Source organism: Rhyacophila brunnea, unplaced genomic scaffold (assembly GCF_057557595.1).
Source record: "Rhyacophila brunnea isolate RB1 unplaced genomic scaffold, BYU_Rbru_1.0 scaffold_11, whole genome shotgun sequence".
Taxonomy (NCBI): Eukaryota; Metazoa; Arthropoda; class Insecta; order Trichoptera; family Rhyacophilidae; genus Rhyacophila; species Rhyacophila brunnea.
In genome coordinates, this window is record NW_028232763.1 from 6,846,152 (window position 1) to 6,854,783 (window position 8,632).

The window sequence follows — 8,632 nt, forward strand, 5'->3', positions numbered from 1 at the left end:
ATAAATGACACCGTACTTTGGGAGAAATAAGAATAAATGTAAAGAGTCTATACAATAACACTAAATAGAATAAACGAAACGCAGTGCTTGGTGTTAATCATGCAGTCAAGCACTCCAAATTTGGGTCTACAATTTTTTTTCATCACTCCGGATTTGTCGTAATTAATATACCATGAAAAATGATTATTCGGCTAATACACCATAATGATATAATGTGCTGTGATATGATGTAATAATATACCGTATCTAATATCGCCAATCAACTTGCTGATCTAGCTAAGATTTGTTTACTGGAAATTGATTCGCTGGGAATATATTATTGCAGAATAATTTGATACATTAAACAATAGATATTTGCTCGCTACTATACTACAGCTACAGGTGTATTTCCCCCATCCCTACGACATGGCTCACCCATTACCGACATGTACTATTTTTGGCTCCACTATAGGTGAAAGAGCTTACCACATTCGACAGACGTCGTTTTATTATATGGCCCAATTCTAAGATCTTCCTTTCGAAATGTGACCGTGAATTTCTCTCATGATTTAAAATATATTACATAATATTTAGCTTACTCAGGCCATTGAGGTTTGCGTATATTTTAAACAATATTTATTGTTTAGTTTCTAGATGTAAATGATTATCTAATTTTCCGATCATGCCCGATCCTAATAAGATCATATTATACAAACCTCCACAGAGTGGAGGTTTGTATTAACAGATGTTTGTTTGTACGAGAAATGGATGTTAGGCACTTGCTCAACCTATTTGGTCTATACTTTGACTCATACACAAATTGAAAAACAATATGTGTACTTGCCAGACCCAGGATTCGAACCTGAGACCGACGACGCTATAGGCCGACGCTCAAACCACGCGGCCATTGTGGGTGTTCCTCCTAAATAATTGATCACTGATTATTTACTATTTTTTTGTCACTGATTCATCATTACCAGTCGGAGTCGATATGTCGCTGAATGACAGCCTTCCCTAGCTCCTACACTCTTCTCAGTCCTCTGTTCTTTGCTACCACGCACATCCGACAAACTGTATAAGTTCGTCAATCTAACGGGGGCGTCCATATGCTTATTTAATGCTCTTTGAATACCATTGTACGACAGAATTCATCCAGCGGTTGTCTACTCGCCGAGCGACATGCCAGCCTATTGCTATTTTACCTATTTGGTGACTTCTATCACACCACGTAGGTACTATTATCGGCTTCCTTGTCCATTCGTTTCTTTATGCCCAATATGCACCTGCGCCACTCGTAATTATTGGATTTATTTTACAGTAAGATCAAGAAGAGTATCACTTGAATTTATTCTAAATACTTTAAATAAATTTATTACTACAATTTTTTTGACCGGATAATTTAGAATTTCGCACCATTGTGAAACGCTCAAATCTGCAAAATAAGGTGGCGCGGTTTTAATATTTGACAGCTTCTGTTTAGCCTTTCTTTATCTCAAAACAAACAAATAGCAGTGTTTTGACATGTTAATGAATGAATTAAAATAGCAGGTGCAGAAGACCTCTATTGACAGTTTTTGTAATTGATTCGCACGATATTGTTATTCTAGAGTTAGATGAATATTTTGGTTGATTTAATATAATTTGTGAGAATGGATTCATGTACATTATACATTTTATTTCAAGTGGCATTTCACCGTGGCTCAAAGCTTTCGAGTTTTGAGGTTTCAAAATAGATGTCTATACCGAATCTTAGGGATGCAGTGGTACGAATACGTTAAAAACACTCGAGTTCGTGAGCTGATACGTCAGCCTAGGTGATTTACGTAATCACCTAGGCTGACGTAATCACGACGCGTTTCGTGGCCTGGACATATATCCCATATGCCATCAGAGAGTGAGAAACTCTACATCTTCGTGGCACAGCATCAAGGATTTCGTAACCGTGGCAGACCATCCCTCGCCTTGCAGCAGTCTTAAAAAAGTAATATATTGCGACCATTTATTTATAAATATGTACAGATGTGATTTCTTCTCGTGTGCACAAATTAGGACATTCAATTCAATTCAATTTCAATTCAATTTATTTATTTTTACATATTGTGGACATTACAAATTATGTGTTTAAGACGTTCACAACATGAGATAAAAAAAGAGATAGATATTATGTTATTAAACAGTAGAAATATGTACATACAAAAATATTAATAATATATATGTATATATCATGTATATATATATATAAGTATGTCTAAGGGCAGTTAGTGAATCAAACCGTCCACAAATTACCGGAGTTACCTGATCATTTCGACTTATTGGCTCATTTGTCACTTACTTGATCATTGTCAGGTATAGATTTATATGCAGTTGTGACCAGCTCGACGAGCTGGTACCGTAGGTACCTATAACTTAATTTGATAAGGTAAGTGATAATTTCGAAGGCAGTAAATAGGCTCCTATATACTTTTTTATCCCTGAATATAGAACGTGACTTCGTTGATTATTTCCGTTCATTATTAATCGCCTTTAGCTGATCGGAGAGTGCGACGTTGCCACTGCAAGGAAGAGGTGATAGGAAGGTAAGACGGAACGGGAACGGTGCGTGAAATTTTATAATTTCAATGATATGCGAAAATATCCTTTGCATAAACTGCATAAGAAATATTTTTTACCGTAGGTACAGGTGCTGGAGACGGGTCCATTGTTTACACCTGAATGAAGTGACACCATTATCAAGACTATTCAGATAGGCCGTTTGCCTTTGCTTAAATACTATACGTATAGATGAAGACAGAATACATTTTCTTATTCGTTGAAACAATATTATGACTTTGTATACTTATTATTAATTGTAATATTATAAATACTTTGAAAACCCTAAGTGGGTTTTTAATGGATATCAAAATACTTTTAGTATTTTGATACTTTTTTGTTTAGTATTTGGACTAGAAGTCATTTCAAGCAACGTTTCGATTCTGAATTGTTGTCTTTCACGATATTGAGAGTATCCACCGCTCCGTAACTTGCCGCAAGTGTACTATACTATATTATTTTATAGTAATTAAACGTAAAATAACACATATGAGTCAAATAAAATTGACTTAGCACGCCGCGTTCGAACACGCGATCTCCGGATTCGTAGCCGAGAATTTTAACCGTTCGTCCACGGAGGTCGTCAAATGAGTTGAATAGCAAAAAAAGTGCGTAATAATTATTGTTTAGACTACATTTTGGTAGATATGTGCTTAACTATAAGCATACTATTAAAGTTGAAATAAATGGCACGACCTACCAGATGTTTTATTTTTTGCTTGCTTGTATTGATCCAATATGAATACATAAATACACTCAATAAATAAACATCTTTGAATTAACCATTTCTTTTATTCAATGAATAATTCACAAGATTTTGAGAATGTAACATTCTATATATTGAACATACATAACTTGAAAACACCTCAGATATATACCCACTAGAAAAAATCATATTTGAAAACAAATACGAAACTCGACGAGATTTGAACCCGTATAACCATTGGTTAATGCATTTAATGCAACTTGGCGCGACATGGAAATTTCGAAAATTATTTCCTACGAAAATAATTACATATATGTAATCAAAATAATACCAATCACTTTACTTACACACACGCATCACTAAAAAGGTATTTTGTTTTTCACTTGAAAAAACAAAAATTGCACTATTGAAAAATGATGTGAAAAATGTTTTGTTTTGGTACCTGTAAACTTGACTGTATTTAGGGTTTTTAAAAAATTTTGGCTCTCATGTTTTTTCAAATATTGTATATTGGTTAAAATAACAAAAAATATAACTATTGATAAATAATATTATAATCTCTTGTTTTTTAATGATTTGGGTTCTGTAGGTAGATACATAAGCTAGATAACATTAAGATCTTCGTTGTTTTTTAGGTTTGCCTTTATCAACAAAATAATAGTACAAAACAGGCATAATCTTCACTGTCTGGAAAGCCCACGAAAATACTCTTGGTATTCCTCTGGTATGTATTTAGCGTTGTCACTAAATCACGATATTTTAATTTAGAAATATGATTTCTTTGGATTCTTAATTATTATAGGTATATCTGGAACAATAACAGGAATTCTTTCTATATTTCGTCGTTAACGAACTACCATAAAATCATTTTCTTCAAATGATGTTTATATAAAAAGAGTCTCTCAAAATCATCTCTTCAAACGTGAAACCACGCCATATTGTATATATATGGGAACTATTTTACCACACAATGTTTTTTTGTAATATAAATTGAATGGTGCGTTGGGTTATCATATTTAGATGCGAATGATTTAAAAACCTGAAACGTCATTGATACAATGAATTTCCGCATTCTTTGACAAAATTACACCAGTCATTGAATGTGAAAATTCTCATCGTAGACAGTTTTTTTTTGCTTTATTATGTTTTGGCCATGGTCCCCACATCCCGAACCGGGGCCCCATGCCAGGATGTTTGGCGTGCCCCTTTACCTATCACTGAGGTTAAGGGCAGTATGATGTTCTACAGTAGTATTCCCCATATTATCCCCAAATGATATTCCGTAGAATCCCTGGGTTTGGCGAGGTAAAATGAATGGTATTCTGTGTATTTTTTGTAATTTTCAAATAAATCCACTTGAATTATTGAGTTGTTGGCTTATTATGAACCATTGATCGCGACCCCCTTTCATGGTAACATAGTAACATGCGAACCTTCTACATATTGGATAAATAGCCATTTATATTAGTCAGGAAACACACTACAGATAATTATAAAATAAAATTCCAAATGTGAATTATCATCAAATTTAGATAATTTATTATATCACATAAAATTGCATCACATACATACAAATATTATAAAATCTTGGGTCAAGTTGACGCTAAAGTACAGATTTGGATTTCGCGTTATACACATTTTTATTTATCTAAAAAATCAAAAAAATGAATTATTCGAAATCATTTGAATTTGTGCTGCACAAGAGAAAAACCAATAACCATAGGGTGAAAAACATAACCATAAAATAAAAATTAATAATAAGATGGTATCATTTCACAAATTCAAATTGTATGGTTATTTTATTAATATGTACCTTTTAGGTGGAGAATTTATATTAATAAGTTATAAAATAGTTGGGGTGCATCGAAAAGATTAACAGTAGGCATAATAACATAATGATTTAAAAAACGCCATATATAAAATTTAATACAGTTCTAAAATCTAAAAAGTTTTTATGAATAAACACGGCATAAAATGAGAATCTCGTAAAATGAGTAATTTTTCAATTATTAGTAAACAAAAAAAGGTAGCCATTGTTTAGTGGGAAAAAAAATAAGCCCAAGCAGTACAGTGCTCATAATGCTATGTATTGTTTTTACATGCACTTCACAAGATAATTTTATTCATACAAAATATTATTTGGTAGTATGGGTGCCACTGGCACTGGAGACATATTTATAATTGCCGAAATACTAATTAGAATTATTACAGTTCACACCTTCATCTGTCTTCTCCAATAGTATGTACATATCCCTGGTGTGGACGAATTATTTTTTTGCATGTACCTACTTACCTTAATAATTAAGGTACACCACACCGTACACCACGCATGTAAATCATTCATTTAGGTACAATACCTATCGTCTTAATCATTTCTAAAAACTTTTATTCATGATTTTATCAAGATACCGACTAAACAGATATTTTTCTTATCGATAGTCAAATTTCATTTTTCAAAGCAACAAACTCATTCCAAAATAATATATCAACTTGATTTTTTTTGTAATTGTCAAAATACTTATAATGTTAGTACACAAATTTTAATTTTATTTATTTTTCTAATATTATTATCTTGTAATTTACATTCAAATATAAAATGGTCTTAAAAACTCTCATCATAACAATACAACAGCTGTAAACATTAGTTGAACAAAGCTAGCTCTCAGTTCTGTGTATTCTGAATTCAAGATAATTTGGCAACGTTGCATGAACGAACAAGTGTGTTGATCAAAATGATCAATGTAGAGACATTAAAAATAGATGATATTTTTTTGGGTATAAAGATAATATTTATAGTTAAGTGATAGCTGACCATGTTTTAAATATAACGAAAAAGACAGAAAGTTGCTACCTCATCCATGTCATTATATATGACATGTGAAATAGTGATCGACGAAGGTCGTCTATTCACACATGAGCCGCTAAATGTGGTCGGATATAAATATATATATATATATATATATATAAGTATATCATGTTATACTTATATAACTATAACATGCTAATGTGATTATTGTTATGGTTGGTATTGTCGAATGTATCCTGAAGCAATATTATTACGCGATTCAGTTTTTATGCCGGAAGGCGTGAGACGTGGCGATAGACCGAGAGGAGTGGTATGAACTTGTGGTTGTCCTATGTATCGATGATGGAGCATAATTATAGATTGTAGTAAAACGTCTCCACTCCTCTTTATTTGCCACATTCTTTCTCTACTCTGATGGTATCAGGGGTACTGAGTTTCTTTCTACATAATTAAACCATCGCGGTCTAAATTTTCACTTTCCATTTTCTTCTGATCCGTTGAAGAGGTTTGGTGATTGGGTTTCTTCCATCCTAAAAATATGGATTATCTCACTTTTAACTGTGAGACGACGACGGGATCATCATATATGCTCATTCGCTGCTGACTAGATAATGACTTTTTAATTACCACCTTTAAAATGCACGTTAATTACATCGATCGGCCACCTTGTCATTGCGCGCCAGGTGCGTCTTCAGCATCCAAAGTATCAAAGTTCGTGGTTGTATCTTCCTTGTCACCTGTTACCTTCTTTTTATTGTGTTAAGAGCTTAAAATGACATTTACAGGTGACAGTACCTAAAAAAAAACACTTATGTTCGAGCCATTAAATCAGTTTGAGTCATTAAACACATTCGCAAAAAGTATTGTTATAACCATCGGAAAGAATGGATATTTTTTAAAAAATCCCGCGTTAAAAACAGTGTTCGCGAACAAATACAAAATAATTTCAACTAAAAACAATGGCCGGTGAAAAATGGAGGAGGAAAAATGAAAAACGCACCCGCTGAACAAAGGGGCGAACAAAAAGGAAAATTGGGAAAACAATGCGAGTCACGCAGCGACGTATCACGGGAAAAATTGATGGCTGAATTTGTGAATTGATATAGTAATTTCGTCGCCATTGTTTTGGTATCCGTTACAGTGTGCAGTCAACGGTGGGCAACCGCTCAGGTGACCGTGAATTTAGGTTCGATACACGTTTCACTTATGCACTTGAAAAGTTATTGATATTTGAATATTGGATATACAGATTGCTCGGAACAAGAAGTCCAACAACTAATACAAACATACATTTTATGGTATTAGTTTCAAAGTTTTTTACTTCCATTTTCCGCCATTTCAAGATAATAAAAAAAAAACTGTTAAATGCGATTAAGACTGGAAATGATAGATTATTTTCTTTATGCAAACCTATTAACAGATTAGAAAAATCTAAATTAAATGACCTAAAAGTTTTACGATCTGCATTCGGTAACTATTATATTTTTATTTCATGTGGTTTTCGTGGGATTTAAATGTGGTGGTTTCCCGTTGCTTTCCACATCGCAATATTGAAGCCGTTCATAATGTATTCATTATCGCCTTCAAGTGTCTCCTCTAAGGCTGTTCCAATCCCCTTGATCACCTCCCTTAGTCAGTACCGAAGAAATTGCTGCCTTACTCCAGTAGACCCCTCTTAGTCTGGCTAGTCATCATAGACCTGTCTGGCTTGGGAGACCCTTCCGATAGTTAGACTACCACCAGCATAGCTCTACGAATCTCCTCACCACGACAATATTGTCAGGCGCGGACCGGACAACCTGGAGAGACTGGTGGTTTTGGGTGGCCTCCAGGGAAGGCAAAGCAGAGGAAGAGCTGACTGGGGGCACCATCCATTCTGCCCTGAGAGAAGCGGAAGATCGAGAAGGATGGAAAGTTTTGGTTGCTCAAAGGATGATGAAATTCAAATGTGGTCACGATCCTCAGCCATGAGTGTATGACCAAAAAGAAGATATTTTTATAATTTGGCTGTAGGTTCTCTAGCCACGATCTTTGGTAATTTTAGAATTTTTTCTCGAGATAAGTCGAATTACTACTGCCTCGTTTGCATCGTTCTTTAGACAGACACTGGAAAACGAAAGTATTGTAGGACAAATTCAACATGTTATCTCGAAATTTTCAATAGCAGTATGGTCTTGAATTTAATGTAAATAATGTGTGTATTATCTATGCAATAATGCAAGTGTTAGGATGTATTGTCAGTTACTTGATATAATAAAAAAAATACAAAAAATACTTAGCTAATAGTTATGAATTAATATTATTATTTATCTCCGCGGGCGGATGAGAAGTCGGAACCAACCGAAAAGGATGGGACGTTTGACTGGCTAGAAAAAAGTCAGTCTCTCATCAAAGTTCAACACAGAAAGGCTCCCAAGCCTTTGGGGATTAAGGATGGAGCGTTATGATCAAGGTAGAAAGTACGACACTAGGTACTATTGCGACCTTTTGTAAAATACGAGTTACTATAGTCACATTGAAACATGTTATAATTTTTTACTATTTAAACTGTT